The sequence below is a fragment of the Orcinus orca genome, chromosome 5 (assembly GCF_937001465.1).
Source record: "Orcinus orca chromosome 5, mOrcOrc1.1, whole genome shotgun sequence".
Lineage (NCBI taxonomy): Eukaryota > Metazoa > Chordata > Mammalia > Artiodactyla > Delphinidae > Orcinus > Orcinus orca.
This window is the reverse complement of record NC_064563.1, coordinates 89,756,345-89,781,042: the sequence shown is the minus strand read 5'-3', so window position 1 is coordinate 89,781,042 and position 24,698 is coordinate 89,756,345. Positions and strand designations below refer to the sequence as shown.

The window sequence follows — 24,698 nt, the reverse complement described above, 5'->3', positions numbered from 1 at the left end:
TAAAAATAGAAATAATCTAAATACATGACAATAGGAGAATGGTTGAATAAATAACAACCTCTCTGAATAGCACACAGCTGTTTAAGTTGAACTTTGGAGAAGATTTAATGACATGGGGAAAATAATCACATTTCAATGTTAAATTTAAAAAGTAGGATCAAAACCTGTGTTTACAGTGAACACAATTTTACAAAATGTGAAAGTACCAGATGAATCAGTGAAGAAACTGACCCCTAAGTTACCAAATGCATAAGAAAAAAATACAAAATATTGAATAAAAGTATCCATTTATGCTGCCCTTTTAAACATCTTCCAGTTCTGATCAATTAAAATCATATACTCAGTGAAGATGAACTATGGATTTGTATGATGAGAAACAAAAACAAGAAGAATGACTAGAGAAAACACTCTGTTAACATTGTTACCCGTAGGTAGTGGGATTAAGGTAATTTCCTCCTTCTTTGCGCTTTTCCATATTTTCCAAATTTTCTTCAATGAACATATTTTATAATGAGGAAAACAGATTTATATTAAAACAGAAGGGAGATTATCAAGTCCCTATTTCTCTTTGCCTACGTGTTAGTAGTTTTCTCAGCACAATTCTTTCCAGATATCCTTCACCACCAAGGGGCCCCCTGTCCATATGATACAAATGGAGTGTCTATAACACACTAAGGAGGGAGCATCCTCTCTTCATGTCACTCACTGCGATTCCTTCCAGTTCACTCTGCACAGTTTAGTGATATGCAACTTACATGGATCTACAATCCCTGCCTACCCACCCCCAACATAATAAATGTGACATAATAAATGTGACTTCCATACTAAATGCTGCTTTCTTGATAGAGGCCCAGATAGCCCCCAAGGAAGCAAAACACCAGAGGGACTCACCATGAACAAAGTGGAGAGTAGCAGAGAGCACCTGATCACAAGCCCACACTCTGTTTTGAGATGGCTGGGCGGTTAGAGTGGGGTAGGGATGGTAGTGATAGGGAAACTAATAAAGAGGGGAAGGGAGAATTAGGCAAGGAACTTGCTCCAGGCAAAGGGAGAGAGTTCAGAGATACATTGTCCTTACAGGGGTAATAATAATAAACACAATTATGTTAATACAAAGAGCCATAAAAACAATAAACACATGTGAGTTGCCAACAGTGTGCTTGGCTCTGCGGCAGAATTAAGCCCTCTCGGTTAGGCTGTGATCTGCATTCTGTCTGAACTCTGTGGGAAAGATGAGCAGCGCCACGAGCAGCCTGGGATGGAGGGAAGTACAGGCCATGGGGTCTTTCTCCTGGCTAAATAATGTTGGTAAGGACTTCAACCTTCTTTGTTTTCTGTTGTGCTCTGACTGGTTGACTCAGGGTATAGGGGATACCCAAAGGCCAGAATGGAGGGAATCAAGAGTCCTAGGAGAAAGTCTTTGGAAGAAGACAATGGGAAGGGGTAAGAGACATCTTTGAGATGTTGATCCATGAATAGTATATAAAAGAATATAGAAGAATCAATATGAGCGTTTCATGCATAGGTTCCTCATTGGTATCCCACATTATCAGTGAGAGTGGTACTTGGAGTCATCTTTGAAAAACAGACAGCTCAATACTCTGCTGGGGGCTCTGGGGAGAGGGAGTGTTTTCACTGCAGTGGAAGGCTGGCTGGCCCATTCCCTTGGGAAATTGAGAGTTCTGTACTCAGGATGGGCCCCAGGCCTGTACTCGTGAGTTGTGCCCTAGAGGAGGACGGTAAGAAGGTGGAAGCTGATATGGGCATTGAGTGGAGAGAAAAATAGGCCTTGGAGAATGTTAGGGGGAGAATGTTGGAGATTAAGAGAAGGAAAGTGGGGAGGGAGGGAACTGGAGAAGAAAGGAGTGGAAAGAATACAAGTGCATAGTTCAAGGAAGGAGTATATAGTCTTTTTCACCTTGTTGAAAATGGATCATCCCCTTTCTCCACTTTCCCCTGGGGACAGACCCAAGAATCCAGGCACATGGAGCTGAACGTTCCAGATACGTCAATAAAGAAACTGGCTCATGCCTGGATTTCCAAAAGCATGAGAAAAAAATAGTACAACATATTGATTAAAGGATGTTTGTGTTGCCCTTTTAAACATCTTTGGATTCAGGTTCAATTAAAATCATATACTTGGTGTAAAGTATGCATTTTTACTGATGAGAAACTGAGGAAAATAAAGTTGAGGCCCAAAAAGGTTAGGTGACTTTCTCAGAGCCACATGGTAGCTTGCTGCCTCCCAGTGCGGCTCTCCTGCCATAAAGGAGGCGGCACCTTCCTTCTCCCCACTCCCTGCCTGCCTGTCCGCTTTCAGAACGGTTCCTTCCCACTTTGGCACAAACTCCAGCGAACGCCTGCCTTAACCCTTCTGGGTCTCGGTCTCCTCAGCCTCGGTATAAGGGTGTGGACTGGATGACCCTTCACTATGTTTCATCACTTACAGATTAAGAAGGGGACCCATTTGCCACCAACTCAGTACGTGCTTGACTTCTCAATACCGTGGAAAAGTAGTTTTTAAAACGTGGCCCTGGACACACAGCATCAGCACCACCTGAGAACTTACTAAAAATGCAAATTCTCCGCCCTACCTCAGACCCTACCGAAGCCGAAACTCTGGGCGTGGAGCTCTGCAGCCTGTGTTTTAATAAGCCTGCAGGGGGTTCTGATGCAGCTCAAGTTTGAGAACCGCTACTCTAAATGCTTTTCTGCCCAACACTAAAGGGAGGGCTTAACACGCACACGCGCACAAGGACGTAACTAACTTTTCTCTGTGGCCGCTACCCCTCCCTCGCCTCCCCACCCCCCATCCTTTTCCTCGCTCTTCCATCCTGGGATGATGAATGGAGGTCAGGGCAGGGCGCTGTCAACGGAGGAGGACGCGGCGAACCCTCCCTTCCCCGACCCACCGGGTGGGTCGGTCGCGGGGAGGTAGCATTGGGGCTGTGGTTTCCTTATAAATTTCTCGACAGCCGCTGCCCCATTTTGGGGGCATTTAGGGGCGCGTTTAACAACAGAGTTTACTTTTAATGATTTATCCAATCATTTGTTTGCAGAATGAAGGAGACCATTAAGAAGGGGGGGTGTCAGAAAAAGACTTGGGGAGAAGAGACTGGGCGAAAGGAGGGAAGGATAGAGTAGCAGAGCAAGGGTCTGAGGTGAAGCTAAAGAGAAATGGGGGTTCCGGGGAGCCCGTGGGTGTGGGAGAAAGGCGGAGGACTTTGCTTTTGGTACCGGAAAGAAAGTGAAGTTTGGGGAGAGCACGGGACTAAGGCGCAACAGAAAGAAAAATGGGTGTTAGGAGAAAAACTGAGTTTGGGGGTACTGTGTTTTTTTTTTTTCCCAGCTTCCTTTCCAAGACTTTCTTTGCTCCACTTTGCTCCTCCCCCTCTTCCCCGCCTCCTCTTCCCCCCTCCCCCTCCTCCTCCTCGCGCGGTAATGGGAGGCTCCTAGGCAGGAGCAAAAGAAGGAATTGTTTGCGAGTTCAGTCATCCAAAAAAGCTTCTTCCATATGGAGGGACCGGGTGCGCAGGGCGCGGCGTCCCCTGCCTTGTCCTCCCGCTGCTGCCGCCGCGGCCCCCGCTTCCTGCCGCAGGGACCCTGAGCCCCGGCCCGCCGGTGTCAGCCGCCGCGAGCGCACACGCACACTCACACTTACACACACAGGCGCGCACACACTCACGCCCGCCGCAGCCGCACGCACCCGCACGCGCCCTCCCTCCCCAGCCCGCAGCTTCTCGGTCCGGGGCTCCTTTGTTGCTCCCGCGGCCGCCGCTCTCCCGTTTTGTGTGTCCCTGGGTGTCACTGTGCGGGTTGTGTGTCCGTGCGGCACCGGGCTGTGTGGCGCTCTCTGCGCCCACCGCGCCCCCGGGCCCCGGCTCACCCTTCCCAGGAGCCGGCTGCACCAGAGGTGAGTCACGTCGCTGAAGTTTGTTTTCTTTTCATAAAAAGTTGTGTTTATTTGTTGGTTTGGGGAGGGGAGGGGGCGGGAGGCGGCCGCAGGCCGGGCGACACCGAGGAAGCGCCGGCGGGTGGCTGGTGGGGACGCGCCGGCGGCGGGAGCGGGTCCCAGCGCTCGGCCCGCGGGCTCCGGCGGGGGGCTACGGCCGAGGCGGGCGGCGGGGTGCCGGGTGGCCGCCTCCAGGCCCGGGGCCACCGCATCTCGTTCCGTGCGGGTGCGGTCTGGACGGTCGTTCCCGGAAGCTTCCCGGTGGAAGAAGGGCCCGGACAGCCTCCCAAACTTCCCCGGAGGTTGACACCGGTCTCCGGCTCCCAGCGCGGGGTTCTGGGGAGAAACCCACAAGGGGTCGGCAAATACACAGCACCACCGCACACCCATTTGGCCTCTTAGGGGGTGAGGGTTTACCGTCTCGGAGTTTAAAAATAATAATAATAAATAAATTTTTTAAATTAAAAAAAAAAAAAACTAAACCCAAATGAGGGACCGAACGGACCGGGTGCAAAACAGTCCCAGAAAAGCATCCCCCGCTAGAGGGGTGGAAGGGCCGAGGCTGAAGTGAGAGTGTCCAGAGGTCCTCCTGGGGTTGTTCTCTTGGGGGTTTTTGTTGGTGTAACTGTGAGAGGTTGGGAAATGATCCTTTGGAACAGGTGGGAAGGGGCTGTGGAGAAGGGCAAGGAACCCAGGAAGAATTTTCTGCTGGATTTTTGAAGGCTCTGCTTAACTTTCAGGGTGCCCAGTGTTAGTTTGCTCTTCCAGATGGTAGGAGGATTTTGAGGGCTGGGGGTGCAGGCAGACCTGGTGGAGTTTAAGGAGCCCTAGGGATTTGTTTGCTTAGTTTTGTTTTGGGTATGGGATTGCAGTGGCAGTGTTACTTGAAAGGTTGTTGTGTGCCTCCAGAGATGTGGCAGTAGAGCTAAGAATACCCAAACCACACACCAACGATCCTAAACAGGCACTTTCTGGGCGTGATGGGGTGTTCTGCCTCTCCCCCATCCCTTCTCAGCAAGTTCAAATGGGTTTGCATAAGTTTTTGACCCAGAGTTCCCTCTTGGAATGGACTGAGTGAAAAGTATGTTGTGGTTTCAGGCCCTTGTGCCACCTCCAAGTGCCTTGTACCCAGCTCACATTGGTCACCTAGATCTTTATTACCCAGAACCTTGCAAACACTGGCCATTGAATGAATGAAATTTTCAAAATTCTTGAATGCACAAACATTTCTGATTTATTCCACAATTGGGCCCTAAGCAGGCAGCCTAGCCCTGTGATGGTTTCTCATCTCTTTGGTTACAGTCAATAAATCAATCTCCATTTTCTCAAGGGCAGCGTGACAGTATTTAAACAGTCTCCTTGGACTAAGGTGGGGACGGATGCCCCCATACATCTGTCCAACCTGTTTTCTGAACTTAAAGTGAATCTGAGGCAAGAGTTTGGCCATTTTGAGGTATGTAACAGGTTTCCCAGGAACGTTTCTGAGGTCTTATAATTGGTACTTTTTTATGGTTTCATAATTGAAATCTAGAAGGTTCCCATGGTAATCTTGAAGCACCTTGGGGTCAGTGGGACAGAGGCAGGGTGAAAACAGAAGTGGAGTTATGATTTTCCTGTAGGATGAGTTTTTGGAGCGAGTGTATGGAAAATGAAAGAAGTAAGAGTTGCCGCTTTGCTGACATTGCCTGCCCCCAACTATTGCTTAAAGTTTGGCCCTTCAGGAGGCCGGAGGCTGTCTACACCTATGAAATCTGAGGATTGAGATGTCAGACACTGTCTCGTTCATCCTCTGTCAAGAGATCTCAGAAGAGGAACACTGCAAGAAACAGCTTCTCAGGAGAAATTGCCCAAGCCACAGCACTGGCTTTACTGAGGAGAGGACATTGATAGAGTCCAGGATAGTTGGTTCCTTGACCACAGTTGGGATGGGGTTGTGGTGGGATAGAGGGAACCCTGCTTAGCTGTTGATCGGTTGGCCAACTTGAATAAGAGGGTGATTTTTGTTCCTTTACATCCTCCAAATGGGTCCAGAGATTTTCCTTTCTTTGAAATGCTCTTTCAAATGTTTGGGCTCCTAGCTCTCTTCAGCAACTTATCTGTGGTTTCCATACCCTAAGAAGGAGTAGGAGATTTTACTCATGAGATAATTCAGTTGACTTCCCCAGGGATCCCCAGGGTATAAGCAAGGATGGTGAGAAGTGAACCTGGTGGTCACAATATTCCATGGGACCCTAGGGTTCTGAGTTCAGATTTCCACAAAGTCACCAGTATGGTTAACGAATAAGGGTTTTCCTTTCTGTGTCTTTTAAACAAGCGGATAGAAGCTGAAGAGGACCCAAGTGCACCAGATAATTGCTTCCAGTACTTTCTGTCCTCTGAGTAAGAAAGTATTAACCTGGCACCAGAAGATATTGTACATTGGGAGTTTGCTTTCTTTCCTCCAAACTCCAAGCCTTCTTGCTATCTGTGAAAATAAGGAGGAGGGTGGATGGAAATTGGGGAGGGAGAGAAAAGAAAGTGATTTGTTACATTTTTTAAAGTGTATTTACTTTAACATATGGAACTTATTGTCATCTCCATACTTCAATTCAGCAAAAGTTTATAGCACATCAGACCCCAGACTGGGAGCTTTTTTGTCCCAAGAAAATAAGCTTTCTTAGTCAAAGGATGGTTCTCCAAATGACCCTCCCCTCCCAATTTTTATTTTTTGCACAAGCATCTACTACTAATAAAAAAAAAATGTGTTTTAAAGTTACCCACATTGCCATACTATAACTGTTTTTGTTCATCCACGTGCATACATACTTTTCACATAGCTCCAATAAAAGTAAAGACTCTTGTAGTCAGACAGCCCTGAAGCAGCTCTACACTTTTGACCAAAGACTCGTAGGGAGCAGGTATATCCAACCACTTTGCTATTGCTGGGAACAGCCTAAATCCTGAGAATGCTCCCACGTGGAGCCTTTACATGTAATATTTTCATCATTTATGAGGCTGGATCAAATATTTGGGGCTGGAGGGTGGGATGGAAGAGGGTGTTTGTTTTTCATCTAGAAATCCATGTTTACAAAAAGCCTTCCTAAATAGGGCTCTTGCCTCCTTGGAGCCCTCAGGGTTGGAAATGGGTAGAGAAGGGGAGGTGGAATCGGGAAGTAAGACTTAAAGGATCCATCTCAAGTGGCACTGCCCTGAGGATTAGGAAACTTGGCTTGGACCCCTGGCTCTGCCTGTGGACTCCATTCACACTGACTCAATCCACTGAGCTAATTGCTCACTAAATCTCCATTACCACTGAGTTAGCTCCTTCCCCAAGCTTGCCTAGTCTCTCCTGCCTTTCCTTTTATTATTCCGCCATCCTACCATCTTTTCCATTTCTGCCACCACCATGCTTCTTCATGCCTTTGACAATTTAGTAAAGATCGCTGACACATGGCTGGACTCCCCACTGTCTACCCATCACCCCCCTACCCTCACGCCCCCACCAACGCCCATCGTCCATCAGTCCCATAAACTCATCCCCCAGTCTAAGCTTACAATCTAAATTTCTTAGCCCTCTCACATGTGACTCTGTCTCATCTCACAATAATATTACCTTGATAGAACCCTTCTGCTCCAGCTGGACCCATCTATTAGCCGACCCTTGATTTTGGAAGTGATTCACTCCTTCTGCTGCCTTACCAGCCCCAGCCCCTTCCCTGTTAACCCACCTTACTTCGTATGAGGGCTGCTGATAATGTGTTCTTAACAGATATTTGGTGAATATTGGTGAAAATGGACCACTGGATGCAAAGGTCATGGTTTTGTAAGAGCAACAGACTGTTTTCAATGTAATCATTGTCCTTCATCTATTCAGTTCATTTCTAGCAAGGGGCCAGGTAACTGGAGATTTAAGGAAGCCTGTGGTTTAGAAAAACTGCTTTTTCTCTGTTTTCTTATTTGTAAAATGGACTAATAAGGAATTACTCTGGTTTATAGCAATGTACCTTATAAAAAGCAAATACTTTCAAAGTGTTTATTTATTTTGTTTGAGACACTTTCTTTTTCCTCAGGCCCAAAACAAGCTTCCTGGAACCCGTGACCCATGACGTCTTGTCAACATTCACACCGTCTGAGGGTATCAGCAATGAAGTAGAAGAAGCAGGTGAGGTTTTCTGCCCATAGTCTAATATCTCTAGCCTATTGGGTCAGTCATATTTTCATGTTTTATGTTTCTGCTTGAAGATAAGAGTGTTTCCCATCCTTCAGTATTGAAAGGGTCCAGTTTTGAATGGAATCTGAACTAAACAAGTTGGTTCTAGTTCAGCTCGGATACTCTTATAGTCAGAGCCTGTGGTGGCCTCTTTCCCCTGGCGTGACCACGTCACCCCCCTTTCCCTGTGGCAAATTCTGTTCAACATGTTGGTTATAAACCATTTACTGTGGATTTGGAGCCCAAGACTGCTGTGGAAAAGTCCTGCTTAGGTTTGGATGAGGAAAGTCCTGTGTTTATGTGTCTACCAATGGTATTACAGCAAATGCCTTCTCATCTGATGTACTGGGCTGTGTTTATCTCACAAAACCCAGAGGGATTCCGTGTCATACCATCTTCTGAAATAAAGTTAGGAAATAGTTTCTCTTTTCCTAATGGTGAATTTGGCCTTATCTTCAAAGAAGGCCTTTGATGTTTGGGACAGGGTTATTGGGCAGTAAGAGGAAATGGTAGGAGAAAGATCAGAGCCAATGATACACAGTCAACTTAACTTGATTGCCAGAGAAAACGTTGAGGAAAGTCTCAACTAGTTCTCCTAGTTAGTAACGGGAAAGTACATTTATGGGTTGAATAAAAAATCATCCAAAAGGAGCTGAGCAGCAGAAAATATGGAAAAGAAATGTTTATTCTTCTCCAAAATGAGTTTGGACAGCATTGGACAAGATGAGGGTGATGACTCATTTGTAGGTTGGAGCCTACATCCTTTCAACAAGCTTTTATTCAGCGCTCGCTGTGTGCTCAATATCAGTACCAGAGCCCACGCCTTCCAGAATTCCATGACTGAGGGGAGGGGACATGCAGGGCACGGCAATGCAAACTCCAGTGTGAAAGTGCTTGGACTGGGTCATGAAGAAAGGCTCCTGGAAGGAGGAGAGCCTGGGAGCCTCTCAGGCTAAGTCCTAGAGGCAGCGATGGGGCTGGCAGGACTGAAACGTTCTTTTACCTCTGCCCGTATGTTGTTCATTATTTTCTCCCTGCAAACTTACTTTTCCTAAGCAGATAATAGACTGAAGTATTAAGTATTAAGACAGGAGATTTCAAGTTCAGAGTGATTTTTTTTAATTTTAGTAAAGTTAAAAACTGGAGGGGCTTCCCTGGTGGCGCAGTGGTTGAGAGTCCGCCTGCAGATGCAGGGGACATGGTTCGTGCCCCGGTCTGGGAAGATCGCACATGCCGCGGAGCGGCTGGGCCCCTGAGCCATGGCCGCTGAGCCTGCGCGTCAGGAGCCTGTGCTCCGCAACGGGAGAGGCCCGTGTACCGCAAAAAAAAGCAAACAAACTGGAATCTCTGCATTAAATACGGAACCTCAGAAATGCGAGTCTTCGACAAGTTTCTAAAAGCAGTTACTGAGTAGCTTTCAGGGGAAAAAGGAGAAATTTGTGATCTTTTCTTTCTCAGCCAGGTCAGATTTTAGCTGAGAATGCTAGAAACACATGCCTGAATTCAGCTTTTCACTTTTAAATTCCATTTGCCCTTTGTTCTGCTGTCTGGGGTAGGTTTGCTTGGCTCTGAAATTATTCCCAGAGTAACAAGTGAGAAGACGTTTATTTTAGGGGCAAATAAAAGTTGCTGGGCTCTCCAGTTGCCCAGGAACCTCCTTGGCTGCTACGAGGTGGCTGTCGCACAGGATGGGAGCTACAGGTAAGAGGAGAAGGGTGTGTAGAACTGGTTGGCCTTGGAGGCTGGGCTGGAATTGGACTCTCGAAGAGAGCACTCCGCAGGTCTCCCAGCCTGCCAATATTTTTCCAGAATAGTCCCAGCCAAGTGCCTTGACTAGTCTGAACTTACCTAACATTGCAATCCCAGCAGGTCTATTAGGTATGGGTCACAGTTAATTGGAGAGGAAAATTGGGGGGTTCTGGGTTTCTTACTTTTCTGTGGAAGCAGAGGCTGCTCTTAATTGCTTCACAGAGCATCTCCCCCGTCACCCCCCGACTTGGCTCTCTGCTTTTCTGCCTGATGACTGTCGTCCCACAGAGGTGTCACGGTACCTTGTCCTTTTTTACGTACTTGCGCCCGCGTGAGGGATTTCATCACGCAGTCAGTCAGCACAGTACCCACTTTTGCAAGTGAGACCACGTAAAGTGACGGAAATTCACGGCTGTGTACTTGTGTCGTTATGAACGGATGTCTTGTAGTGAACAAGTTACATAAAAATCTGCTGTGTTATAGCCAAGGGTTAGAATCTAATGTCTCTTGCAATGCACAGGCCTTCCAAGCAATCGCCTGCAGCCCTTTCTGGACAGCGCTGGTGGTCTGGCCGTCGTGAAGGCCGCGTCGGCTCCAGGTGAAAGCCCCGCAGTCAGGTGCCTGTCGTTCTGTAGCCTTCTGTTGCAGAGATGGAGGCTGGGTCGTCAGGCCCAGCTCTCGCCTGCCTGGACGGTGGCAGCTTGCCAGCGCGTTTCACTGGGTGGTCTTCAACAATGGGAGGGGTGGGGAGCTCAGCTCTCCTCACCAAAGGGGAACAAGAAGGTTGGCAACCAACCCCGTCACTGAAACACCACAAAGGTCCCGAGCGTGCCTGAAAAGGACAGAACAGGTTGCTGAAAGCAGTATTGTGATGGAGTTCATTTTTGTTCCCCTGATTTTACAAACCAAGCCTTACAATGTATGTGGTGATTCTCCCTCAAGAGGGTGAGCACACATGAGCAGCAGGTGCCCTCCGTCACGGACGTTCCCGTGCCCTTCATTCCCTTACCCTCTCAGGGAATCAGCTGTGGACCTGAAGGGCAGGCCGAGAAGGCCGAGACCGGCAGATCCCAGTGCCAAAGAGGCAGCTGCACCTGCCTCCGTCGTCCTTCTGATGACGGGGAGAACGAGAGCTGCCATTTAGCGAGACCTACTGTGTGCCAGGCCCTGCGCTAAGCCCCGTGAGCACTGTCCCTGCAACCCCCCAGCAGTCTTGTGAAGATGGGCAGCATGATCCTATTCGGCAGATAAGAGAGCTGAAGCCTAAATAATTGTAGGGACTTGTTCTGGTCTCACAGCTGGTAAGTGGCAGCTTACCAAGATTTCATGGCAGGGCTGCTGACTCCAAAACTCGGGCTTTGAGGAAAAAAAGTATCCAGACAATCTCCCCTCTCAGTCTCTCTAAGGAGAGCCCCCTTAGCTTGGGAGAACTGTTTCTTTTGCAACTAACAGAGTGCAAGGGGCAGGTGGCGGCCTTTATGAGACTTGCCTTAAGAGACATGAATTGAAAACTGGGGCCACAGCCGGAAGGTTTTGAGTGGTTCCACAGCAGCAGCCTGAGGGAAGCTGGGTCCTGAGGCCCAGATGATGTCTGACTTCGTAGGCAGTGCTGAAAGCTGCCTCTGTCTTGGGTCTCCTCTTGGAACGTGTCTCCCGGCTTTTGCTCGCCCTGGGACATCATCTGAACTGGCTGTCTGAGTCTCTGCTCCCACTACAGGTGCCAGCTGAATCCACGTGCTCCTTGGGCCTCTGCAAGTCTGCTCAGGGTCCTCTGAGCCTCGGCAGGGTGAGGGGGGAGAAGGCGTTCTGCCCAGCAGGTGCTTTTCCTGGTCAGGAGAAGTGGTAGCTTGTGCAGAAAAATACCCTGGGGAAGGAAGTAGCAACTTCGACAGACAGGTAACTGACAGGAGATGGTACCTTCCAGGCAAATACAGGGCAGCCAGCAGAAAGAATGCTACGGGCCGTTACCTGCAGAGCAAAACCGAGTCTCCCAGCTGGCTTCAGAGAGTGGGCAGATTTGGCTGCCATGAGCATGGAGTTGCCCTCAGTTCCTTGTTTTTCTTTAAAAATTGTGGAAAGCCTGAAGCCAGGATGTTCTGGCTTTGCGTGTGTGTGTGGCGGGGTGGGTATAGGATACCTGGGTTTAAGATATAATTATGTGACCAACTAGTTGGGTAACCCAGAGGAAATCATGGAAACTCTCTGAGCCTCTCTTTCCCCATCCTCGCAAGCTGCCTTTTCAGGGCACTATGTGGATGCAGAGACATGGCACAAGGGAACACTTTTGATGCAGAAGGTTCCTGCCCACCTCAAAAGCCTCTGGCATCTGTGCTCACCCAAGATGAGTTGGGAGATAAGACATTTGAGGGAACTGGCCAGAGGTCAGAGTCTAGGCACAAGGGCTGCATCTGCTTCTGTGTTTGTGTTTGTTTTCTAAGAGCAGAGGCCTGAACTGAAGGCAGTTACGTCCTATTGCCAGATAAGCTGCTTTTCCCTCTCTTGTGGGAAGAGACAGTGAAGGCCTCAGGGTCTGGCAGGACTTGAGAGAAGAAAAGCTCTCGTGGCAAGAGGATCCTGGTTCGCACTGTTCCTGAGAGAGGTCTGAGGAGAGTTGGGGTGACCTCGTCTGAGAGAGCAGAGGTTTGGAGTGAATCTTATTAGAAAAAGGGGGAAGTGCTGGAGAAAGACGGTTGTTGCAGGAGGGAGCCATGTCTCTGGGGCCACTTCCAGGTTGGAGATGGTGTGGCATCCTGGTTAAGGGCGGGCTTTGGAACCAGACAGGCCTGGATTTGAACGTAGCTTTGCCAGGTGGTAGGCGTATGACCCTGGGCTAGTCACCTCCACTCTGAAACCCTAGTTTCTTAAAGTTGTTGCAGAGAGAAAGCAAGATACTGCATATAAAGCGCACAAAATGCATTGTGAACATTCAGGAGAAGGTGGCCGTTAATAGGAAAAGAAAGGAAAGAAAAACGGACTGGAAGGAGAGTTATCAGGGGATTGGGCAGCTGGAAAGAGGAGTAGGTGGAAGGCTGCACTGATGGAACCCCCCACTGGCTCAGGGAATGAGAAGATGGGGAAAGAGAGGAGTCCACAGTGGGGCAAGGTTTGCCCCAGGTGCCCCCGTAGGTACCAGTCTTTAGGCCCGGTCCCTGGGAAGACAGCTCCCACCCAGCTTTCTCCTCTGCTTCCTCCCTGCTTCAGCATATTCCATTCTACTGGTTAGGCCCCAAACCCGAGAGTCACCTTGGACTCTGTTCTTTCTCTCATACTCCACTTTAAGCTGGCCAATGATGTTGGCTTTATTTTTAAGATGTACTCAGAATCCTGCAACTTCCCACCATCCTTGTCTTCCAGCAGCATTTCTTACCTGGTCTATTGCAGTAGCTTCCTAAGTGTTCTCCCTGCCTCCACCCAGCCCTGACCTCCCTGCCCACGGTCTGTTCTCCATGGAGAAGTCAGCGTCAGCTTCCAAAAGAGGAGCCAGGCGAGGTCAGTTCTCTGCTCAACACTGTGCATGGTTTGCTTTCATGCAGAGAAAATGCCACACACTGTCAGTGCCCTCACCTCCCCTGTCCGCTCCACAGCCTCAGTGGCCTCCTTGCTGCTCCTCTGCCTAAGCAGGACAGCCTCCCTTCCGGGGCTTCGCCCACTGCCTGGAAGGTACTTCCCCGACAGCTGCACAGCCCCTCCCTCACTTCATTCAGGTGTCTGCTTCGTGGCCACCCTCACTGGACAGCCCTTTACTAAATCACACTCCCCCCGTCATTCTCTCTTCCTTCAACCTAATCTGTTCTTTCTCAACGTTACACCTCCTGACGTGTCTCTACTTGTTCATCTCATCTCATCTCATCTCATCTACTTGTTATTGCCTGCTTATCCTCTAGAAGGAGAGATCCACGGGGTCAGGGACTTCATTTTGCACCTCACCACCTCCCCAGTGCCCGGAGTAGACTCTGGGATGTAATTGGTACTCAATTTTTCTTTTTACTAGTCTACAGGTCTTTCCTGAATCTCAAAATGAGTATAATAAGAGTTTCAAACAGAATGAAATCATCACCTAAGGATTTATATAAGAAAAATGCATTCTGGGTATATGTATACGGGGTGGGGGGGGGAATGTGGGAGAGAGGGGCAGGGAATTCTAATACTATGAGGGTGTCTGTTTTAGAAAAGCCGGAAAGCAGTGTGCTAGGCCGCAGCAGAAGTAGCTCAGCTCCTCTGTCTTCCTCAAGGTGACTGACTTCAGGAATGTCCGTGGATGTGCCGTTGTGCCACAGTTCCATCTGTAAGGGGAGGGTGAGAATGGATGCCTCTCTGGCCCTCCTGCATCACTCAAGAGGAGTTTACTGAGCATGGACTTTGTGTCCAGCACTGTGCTAGGCCAGGCTGGGAGCTGCAGAGAAGCCCAGGGCATCCTCACTCCATCAAAAGTTTATAGTCTAGCTGTTCATCTGGAATTTCCTAAGTGTGCCTGGCCATCCGCTGCTCCCTTCTCTTTGCACAGTTGAATGAGAGTTCTGTTGCATCTGGGACGTGAGGAACACGGGAGGAATTTGAGACTAGTTCAGTTCCCTACATATGGGGGCCTGGTGGAGTCAGGCCCCGTGGTAGGCACACAGGTGACAGAAATTGTCTCTGTGATTGGAGAGTTGACAGCCTGAAATACAAGGAATAGGAGGTTTGGATGTCTGCCCAGAGGGGGATAGATCTGACTTCAAATTGCATCTCAGTCATTTCTAGCTTGGTTCTAGATTTAGAAGCTAAGGAAGAGTAAAAATAGGGGCAAATATCCCAAGAGGTCTCCTGCTGACAACAAACGTGCCTGAGAAATTACACTACCAAGATCCCCAGACCCAACATCTACAGCATCTCAGGGAGCTGGGGAATAGTCCAAACCTCCTCCTCCAAGTTTTTTTTAACTTAGAAAGAAATTAATAGGCTTTTTTAAAAAGCAGTTTTAGGTTTATAGAAAAAAATCAAGTGAAAATTACAGGGAGTTAACTCATACCCCTCCACCCCTACCAATTTCCCGAATTACTAACATCTTACATTGGTGTAATGCGTTTGTTAGAATTGATGAGTCAATGTTGACACATCGTTATTAATTAAAGTCCATAGTTTACATTAAGACTTATTTTTTGCATTATACAGCCTGTGGTTTTGACTAATGCGTAATGATACACATCCACCATTACTATAGTATCAGACAGAATGATAGTTTCGCTGCCTAAAAATCCCCTGTGTTCCGCCTATTTGGCCCTCCTTCCTTCCCTCTCCCAATCCCCGGCAACCACTGCTCTTTTTACAGTGTTAGTAATTTTGTCTTTTCCAGAAGGTCATGTAGTTGGAATCATACAGTATATATAGTCTTTCCAGGTTGGCTCCTTTCACTTAGCAATCTCCTCCAGTTTTTGTTTTTGTGTTTTTTTTTTTTTTGCGGTACGCGGGCCTCTCACTGCTGTGGCCTCTCCCGTTGCGGAGCACAGGCTCCGGACGCGCAGGCTCAGCGGCCATGGCTCACGGGCCCAGCCGCTCCGCGGCATGTGGGATCTTCCCGGACCGGGGCACGAACCCGTGTCCCCTGCTTTCTCCTCCAGTTTTAAACATGGCCTTCTCCACGGCATGCCCCCTCACACCATACATCCAGCTGGGGTGCAAGGCACTGACAATGGAGGAGCCCACAGCCAGGGCTGAGACCCACCTGCCCAGAGCCCACGGGTCTGCAGTGCTGCTCCTCTGTCGTCATCCACTGGACACGCCTGGCGCTGGTGCTACTGGAGTTCAGCCCAGGCTGGTAAACGGTCGGTTGCTGCCTGTGTTTTGGTTCCACATCTGGAAGTATCGGCTGTGCAGACCTTGTGTCACGCTCTTAAGTAGACAGATGGGAGCACCGGGCCGTTTGCCTTCCTCCTCGCTAGTTTGGTTTACTTGCTCTGGAGCTTTGGACAAGCGGCGGGGAAGTGAGCCGCCCAGGCAGGCAGGGCAGGCAGCACTCCTTCACGCCGCGTCCGGCGGCAGCCACAGCTCCCTCAGCCGCCGGAGTTGCTGTCTCAGCCCCAGTGGTGTCTGTGCTGAGCCCTGGGAGGCACTGAGCTTCAGGGCTTGTTTTGTGGTCATTAAGCAGGAAGACTGATCAGGCACGAAGAGAGTGAGAACGTTTTCCCTGCCAAGAAGTGCTGCTTTCTTCAGTCAGCCTCACAAACGAGGATTCCTTGGCGGGTGTGTGTGTGTGTGTGGCAGGAACCCCAGTATTCAGTGCCGTCACCAGTCATTAAACAGTGAGGCTCTCGGGGGATGAGGGATAACGATGGATTTTATAACTAGAGCAGAAGGAGGACCTCCTCCAGCCGGGCTCCAACTCTGGACCCCAGTTAGAGGAAAGGGAAGTGCGTGTGGATGGGGGTCACGTGGGCCATCTGGTTGAAGCAGGCTGAAATGTTCCAGGGCTGAGAGGAAAGGGGTGTACTAGGTGAAGAGGGTTCCGACCCTGGGGAGCAGGGACTGAGACTTAGACCCCAGCTTCTGTTGCTTCTATGTGGAGTAAACGAAGAGCTGAGGCCAGCTGGCACCTCCTCACGTCCAAGGACACCAGGCAGGTGCCTCAGAGTTCAGTAAAAAGGAGAAAGAAGACATGGCCTCCTTGGAAAGTCAGCTCTCAGACGGTAGAAACTCCATGCCAGTCATCCAGTCCTTACCACCTCGTCCTCTGGTTTGCTCTTTGCCTAGCCCACCCTCCCATCTGTATCCTGTTCAGGGACTTGCTGAGAGCTCTTGGGCTGCCATTCAGTGGTTCTTCTGACTTGTACCCTGTGTAAGTGGAGACTAATAGTACTTGTCCCAGGTGTGTCACCAAGACTGTGAGCACTAATGCAGTGGAGTGTTGAATGCTCCTTAAACTCTTCAGAGAAGTACCGTCTACAGGCAAGCCGTCCTTGCTTTTGTCATTAATTGTGGAATCAGGGTGGTGTGCCCTGCACCCTCTCGTCTTCCTGGGTCTCGCTCCAGCATCTGGAAGGCTGTGTCTGATGACTGACCATCAACACAAGGGAGGCCTTGGCCCTTGTCACAGTTTGCCTGCAGAGGCTAAGGATAGAGAACTGCTGAACATGGGAGGGTGATACCCACGTTCCCTGCCAGATGCAGCCTTCATTCCTGAGTCACCTCCTCACATGCTGTCCCCCCAGGAGGTCCTGTGGGAGAATCCCGGACCGGCTTCTGTAGGTGCAGCCAGGCAGTGTGTGTCGAGGAGCAGGGACCACGTTTGCTAAACCAAAAGATAAATACATGATCTGACAAAGCATTTGCATGGGACTTTTTTCCCCTGATTTTGGGGGGGAAATCTCAGAAACGCTGAGTTTATAAATACCTTGTGATGTATTAAAAAATAACCCTTTAGGGCTTCCCTGGTGGCGCAGTGGTTGAGAGTCCGCCTGCCGATGCAGGGGACACGGGTTCGTGCCCCGGTCCGGGAAGATTCCACATGCCACGGAGCTGCTGGGCCCGTGAGCCATGGCCGCAGAGCCTGCGCGGAGCCTGTGCTCTGCAACGGGAGAGGCCACAACAGTGAGAGGCCCGCGTACCACACAAAAAAAATAAAAAAAAATAAAAAATAACCCTTTAGTACGAGGAATGGCATCCTGTCCAGTTGGGGGCCATGCCAGGACCTCCCAGCGGCGTGGTCACCTGTTAGGGCAGGTTGTGCAGGGAAACGCGGCGTGGCCTCGCCACACGTGTGAAGCTCCAGCGAGTGTTGGTGGAAGGAAGTCTCCAGGGCAGTCTGGGTTTTCTCTAGTACTTTCTCTACAGAACAATCTGTGGGAAACCAGGGCAGGGTCCCAGTTTTACCCATCACTGCCCGACTCCCCTCTCTAGAAAAAGCCTCCATGGCTGTGGAACAGGGAGGCTCCTGAACAGCTAAGTTCTACAGCTTTCAAAGTCAGGAGGTGAAGAGGACCAGCCTGCCCCGCTGTGATGGAGTGTGAGGCAGCAGAACTCATTTTCCCTGCACAAGGACACTAACCAAAGTGCTAGCGCTAACGCCCGTGGTCTAGATGGGGGAAAGGCAGTGAGGCCTTGTTTCTCTGAACCTCAGCCCAAATGAGGTGTGTTACCCTTCCCCGGTCAGGGGGTTCTGACCTGTCTCCCACCCTCTGAAAGTCACGATGCCCGCTGCAGCCAGCCTCCCTCCAGTCACTGAGCTTCCACGCTGAGCTGTTTCTGGTTATCCAAAGACCCAGCCATAAACCTTGCCTAGAGCAGTGCTGTTCGTGCCTCTTCAGGCATTTTCCACGTGGCCCCAAAGACACGTTTGTAACCCGTAAAGAGTGGCCTTTCAGTTGATCAGCCAACAGATTATTGAGCACCATGCGTGCTGCCCTCAAGACACTCATAACGTAGATTCTGAATATTTCCCAAATCCAAGCAAGAGGTCATTTCACGTTGAACTGCGTTATCTACCTTCTCTCATTGGAAGAGCCCTTGGCTCAGAGGAGGTGCTAGATGTCACCATTATTATCATCATGATGATTATTACTTTGGCTTTTGAGATAAGCTGCTGATTTATAATTCCTTCCCAAGAGCCCATATTCTCGGAGAACTTGGCTATTTAAAGAGCTGTGTCACTTACGGTATGTTTGCGAATTCTATAGGTAGAGAAATGGAGGTCCAGAGAAAAGTGATGGTCTTTCACTCGGACCCTGAAGCCTGTGCACTTGGGTGGTTCTGCCATCAGGGAAAAGCCCACCAACACTGGGGACCTGTCATTGGTGAGATATGCTCAGGGTTCTGGGGAAGGCCCATCCAGGACAGGGAACCCAGAAAGGAAGCAGAGGGCATGGGGGGCAGCCAACAGGGTCCAGGTTCCCAAGCCAGAGCACCAAGGAGATAGGCTTCTCAGGGCCTCCTCTGGCTGTGGCCAGCAGTACCCTTTCAGGGGTGGGGCTGCCTCTTTGGCCCAACACTAGGGAGCCTTTAAAGGTTGAAGAGAGGTATACTGCCCTCCGTTACCAGAACCTGGGCGCTCGTGGAAAATTGCCGGACAGTGCTATTTGGCTTAGCTCTGGTGACATGGGGAGCAATGGAGGGGGGTGGGGGGGGCGGGCGTCCTGGAAGTTGGTGCAGGACTGAGAAGGTTTGGGATGATCTTGTTCTAGTCATCCTATTGAAAAAGCAAGTTTCATTATTATTTAAAAACTCAAATACACAAAAGCAGAAAGAAGAGTATCAGGAACCCCATGTACCCATCACCCAGATTCAACAATTATCAAGACAAAAGAGTTTTTTAAAATACTACTTTGGGACTTCCCTGGTGGCGCAGTGGTTGAGAGTCCGCCTGCCGATGCAGGGGACACGGGTTCGTGCCCCGGTCCGGGAAGATCCCACATGCCGCGGAGAGGCTGGGCCCGTGAGCCATGGCCGCTGAGCCTGCGCGTCTGGAGCCTGTGCTCCGCAATGGGAGAGGCCACAACAGTGAGAGGCCCACGTACCGCAAAAAAAAAAAAAACATACTACTTTCATTACTCTGCTCTGTGTGCAGATAGGACAAGGATGAATGCCACAAGGGTACTTTTTCCAAAAGAAGTGTGTGATCCAGTCTTCCCGTGCTCTCCTAACAGGAGCATGGAAAAGAAACAACCCCAGCCCAGGGCCCTCGGGTTTGATTCTCAGTTGCTCCACGCTGCTCTGAGGTGTTTCTGTGTGTCTCCTTTACCAGATGCTGAGCTCTTAGAGAAAGCTTGAACTTTATCTTCGGATCCACAGAGCTTCGTATTGAATGAGTGTTCAATAGGTGTTTATTGACTTGGAAGGCAAAGGGTTGTATGAGTCAGAATGGACAGGTGTAAGTGATGTGAGTACTTAGTTCACCATTTGGGGAGGAAAAGGGGCAGCTGATGGGGTTTAGAGTTGAGTAAAGGGCCATTATCTGAACTCTGGGGGATCCTGAATGGGTGAAATGTTAGGCGTGATCGTTCTGCAATGCAGGGGCTCCTGGTTTGGCCAAGAAGGAAGAAGTCAGCAGCAAGAGATGACAGGAGAGAGCTGGGTCAGAGCTGCTCTCTGCCTGGTGCCCAGATTCAGGTGTCTGCAGACCCGGGTATGGGGGGACAGGGGTCTAAGAACAGAGGCTCCAGCTCCAGACCCATTTTTCTGGGTGGCCAGAAGCAGTCCGCAAGCCGCCTATGCCACCAGGACCCGCGTGTCATTCCAAGCACTGTTTTTATTTTCATTTTGGAGTTGGCAAGGAACGGGCTCCTCGAAGTGTGAGGACCAGAGTCTGCTTCCAGCCTGTGGAGTGCTGGGCAGCTCGGCTGCTCGGTGGCCCCCTGGGCAGCGTTTGGGGTGGTATGAAATGGGTGTTGGAGGAACAGGAGGGGAGATGCTGCAAACGCCGGCTCAGGTCTGACCCTGGGTGTAGCCAGCAGGGGCCTCAGGCAGGGTGTGCCAGGGCCCACACAGACCCCAGGGAAGTCTCCAGGCCCCGACTTTGATCAGCGACCTGCCCCTCCCTTCCCTGCCTGGTCTTTTTCAGTTTAAACTTTGAGCTGTGTCCTCGCATACACGCGTGATGTGTGTGTGAGCGTTTTAATTTTTATCCTTGGCAGAAGTTAAGACACAAAATGGATTTGGAAGGAGATGAAACCAGTCTTGGTATACGCTGGGTAGCGGCAGCTTCATTCCTGGAGTGGGAGGGCCGCAGGTGGGGAGGGGCTGGGCGGGACCCAAGTCTCTAAGGTTGGGGTGAGGCGCTGCTTCCACCCCAGCAGGGACCAAACTGAAAATCCACTTCTTGGGGAAGGGAAGGCCGGAAGCTAGAGGCTGAGCTGTTAACCCTTTGGGATGTCAAAAAGCCAGTTCCAGGGGAGCCAAAGCCCACTGGTGCAATCTGGTGTTAAGTGGATGTGGGACCCCTGGACAGCCAACACCTGTTCTACTTCCTGGTGGTCTGTGAGGCCCTGAGACTGTCCTCAACTTGTTAAGGGAATCACTGACGGTATGTCAGGTTTTCATGTGCAAACGCTAAAATGTGCATATGCTTGGAAAACTTCCTGTCTCCTGCTAAGCTCTCTGCCCCCAGAAGTGGTGGTGGCCCCAGCAGGGGTGACTGTGGCCCAGGGACCTGTTTACGTGTCACCTTTGCTACTCTGGAAGCCGTCTCGGCCCCCAAAGTAGGTGCTGTTTGCGATGGTGGTCTCTCTTCTTGGGTTTTTATTTCCGTGTGAAGAGGAGAAAACTAGGCATCTGAAAGTCCAGAAAATGTCTGGGGATATCTGAGAGAAACTTTGAGAAAATGTTTTATTCGTTAAAGTGTATTAAGATATTCAATTTGTGGAATAAAAGAAAATAGCTTTAAAAATGGCAAGAATTTCACTAAAAAGAATAGAGCAGGGAACGTCTTTATACAAAACTCGCAATTCCAACCGTGGCATCCCATGCAACCAAGGCACCTCTGGCAGACCTTCTCTGTCAGAATGACCCACAAATCCATGGCGGAGACTCCAGGGGTTCTCAACCCTGGCTGCACATTACAGTTTCCAGGAAAGGGTTTTGGAAATGCTGATACCTGGGCCCCACTTCCACAGGCTCTAAGTGAATTTGCCTGAGGTGCTGCCCAGGTGTTGACGTGTCTTAGTGTCCCCGGATTGTTCCATGCAGCCAGCGTTGGGAACCTCCAGTCTTATGCTTACGTAAGACCAGAAGGAAGATGAGAGAGGTCAGATTAAGAAATGGAAGAATTTATTGTCTCTCACTACATGCTGGTGCATATTACGTGGATCCAGACTCAGAGGGCCGCGGCCAACTCGTGGATGGGATTGAGGTGCTCACTCAGGGCTGACTCCCGCTGGGGTGGGGGACTGAGCATCCTCATGAGTTGGCTACAGAGTGCATTGTGGGACCTGACGAACCAGTCCCTCCCGAAACATGGTGGCTAATGCATGACTCCAACCCAGGCTGATTTCGGTTTTTTTCAGCCTCCCTCAGTTTCCTTTTTCAGTTTGTCTGCTTAAATCTACCAAGGACACCAAGACCAGCAGGCAGGGGAAGCAGGTAACCCTGGCTTTGAATCCTTTACTTGAGTAAGATGTTTAACCTCTCTAAGCCTCAACTGCTGCATCTGTAAAATGGAGATGACAATACTACCTCCTTCACAGAGTTACTTAGAGGTTAGACAAGATAATACGTGCACATCATCTCACACACAGTAACTCAGCAAATGGTCACATACTCTCTTTTATGCTAAGATGGAATATTCCTTCCAATTCTAAATATTTGCCTTAATCTCATATTACAACAAAACCTGGTGTGTTACATTCACTAAATCGGAATGACTTTTAATTACATTTACTAATCAGTTAAGTTAGGAAATTAGTGATATAGCAGGAAAAAAAGGCAGTCCTTAAATGTTAATATGCCCAACATGGTAATTGCAGCAAACGAAGTGCTTGGTGCATATTTTATACAATTTACTAAACAAAGTAATTTCAGATTAGTAAAGGTTGCTAAAAGAATATTAAATGTGTTTTCATTTTTTCCAAAATACTTGTCCACATTGTGTGGACGCAACAGAATCCTGGAATTAGGGGAGGGGGTTCTTTATAAGCCGAAGGAGTTGACTGTTGGATATAGACACAGGAAACACTTTAGATGTGATCATGGAGCAAAGAGCAACATTTTATAGCCCAAGGAGTTGTTAGGAAATGAGGCCCTGGGCCTATGGGAAGATAAAATTTCAGCGATGACATGATAATATTTGGGGATAGATTTTTTTTTAAATTTACCTTTTTAATTACAAAAATACACACTCACTTGGAATATTTCTGAAATGTTTAGTATAAAAAGTGCAAATTTCCTGCTCTTCACCATAACTGATGTTAACATTTAAGTGTCTCCTGACCTTATCCTATGACAATCCAAATAACTGTACACCACATATTCACATGTAATTTTTTAAAATTACAAACATGGGTTGCTGTTTTACAAGTTGTTTTTGGGATATTCTCCAGGAACCTCTTAGGCCAACATTTCCCAAAGTGTATTTGATGAAATTCTCCTCACTAATGGTACTCTGAGAAAAAAGAGTAGTGTGGTCAAGTCAGTCCAGGCCTGTGGTCAAATAAGTCCAGGCCTGTGGTTGAGTGAGTTCAGCCTTCAGTGCATACTCTACCCACCTTTTGGTGATTCACAATAATAACAGCCCATTAAAGGCTCTGAAAAGGCCTGCACTAAGGAAACCTAATTTGCTTTTCTTAACAGAGCATTTTCCTACATTCTTTTGGCTAGCACATTTTAACAACTGATAGATTTTTAGAAGGCTGTTTTAGGCATTCCTCACTCACCTCCCCTCCACCCACTCCAGCTCCTCCATCTGCAGCCTGGTGGGGTAGGCAGGAAGAAAAAAAGCTCATCTATTCATTTAATTAACAAATACTTACTGTGCTTCTAGAGATAGATGCTGGGGCTACAGTAACGAGCAAGATAACAGGCCCTCTACCCTGGGAGGCTCCAGCACAGCGAAGGTATTAGTCACACAGGATGGGTTGCACCTGGGCTGGCAGAACATCAGCAGGGATCCTCTGCAGCTGTGGAGCCTGGGCGGAACGGCTGGAATTATCCCTACCCCCTCTGCCCCACACCCTTCATCAAGCCTCCAATTCCCCACACTTCGCTCTGCTATAAATAGTGGTGCCTGACCCAGCTGGCAGGATTCCATGTGTTTGTTTTCTCTGCGTGTGCCAGCCCTGCATGGAGGCCACTGGGCTTCCCAAGTTGGGGAGGGCTGACAGGAGTTGGGGTCGGAGGCTTCCAGCAGAAGGTGGGGACAGACGGACGGACTGGCGCATGCTTCAGGTTTCCAAATTGGTATTTATTTTAAGTTTTAGATGGTTTAAAAGAGCTTTCTAAGTGAGGAAGATTGGGGGTGGGTCGGGGACTGAATGTGTATATTTGGGGGTCAGAGAGGTGGAGAAAGTCGGTTTGCATGAGGTCAGATAGGAAAAAAGTAAACTGTCATGATTCTAAAGCATACTTCCCAGCTGGAGCTGGAGAGCTGGAGTTGTTTGCTGTGTGAGCACATGTGCACACGCATGCCTGTGTGTGTCTGTCTGTCTGTCTGTCTGTCTGTCTGTGTGTGTGTGTGTGTGTGTGTTGTCTGTCTTAGAGGTAGTGCGTGTACATGCCCAGAGCAGGATGCCTGGAGAGCCTGGGTGGAGGCGTCTGGCCCCTGAGCTATTTACCTATTCTTAAACCTCTTTTGTTGAAATATTAGGGATAAATCTGTAACAAGGATCAGACTAATGAAGGTACTTCTACAAGTAACCCTAAAGGAAGTGACTCAAATTGAATAAGTTGCTGTCATTTATTGAACAACTGCTTTGAACCAGTCATTGTTCAGATAATTTGCTGATGTGATCTGTTTCTCCTTCAACATGCTTGTGTGAGAGATGTTACTGTCCTGCGTCAAAGTGGTTCCTCCTAAATGTCCGGGTAAGGGTTTCGTGCTTGAAGGAAAGTCTAGGAGAGACACTGTCTGTGTCACAGTGCAGTCAGGTCAGATGCCAGCTGAAGAGAGGCAGCTTCTGATCCTGCCTTGGCCCCGACTTAGCAGTTCAGCCATTTTGCCCCATGGTTTAGCTTTTCATTTAAGTGCTTCAGATTTCCTGCCAGCGTGCAAGAGCCTGTTAAGGGTTGGGTGTGTGTGTGTGTGTCTGTGTGTCTGTGTTAGGGGTTGAGGTGTGAGTGTGCCCACGAGTTGGAGTTGGGGCTGGTTTAGCCCAGCATTTGCTTGAATCGGCCCCAGGAGTGGACAGGTCA

General features: G+C 49.2%; 1 protein-coding gene across 5 annotated transcripts in view; it reads left to right on the top strand.

The window, feature by feature from the left end:
* The window catches only part of BOC (BOC cell adhesion associated, oncogene regulated), a 263,978-nt gene that overhangs the window by 181,263 nt on the left and 58,017 nt on the right, over window positions 1-24,698 (top strand). For 4 of the 5 annotated variants that reach the window (XR_007477587.1, XM_049710306.1, XM_049710305.1 and 1 more), the window contains exon 7: window positions 8,002-8,093. The gene's annotated coding sequence lies outside the window, so the exon portion shown is untranslated. Of the gene's footprint in view, window positions 1-2,932; window positions 3,914-8,001; window positions 8,094-24,698 lie in introns of those variants that run through there. The other variant, XM_012533855.3, reaches the window with a different exon arrangement.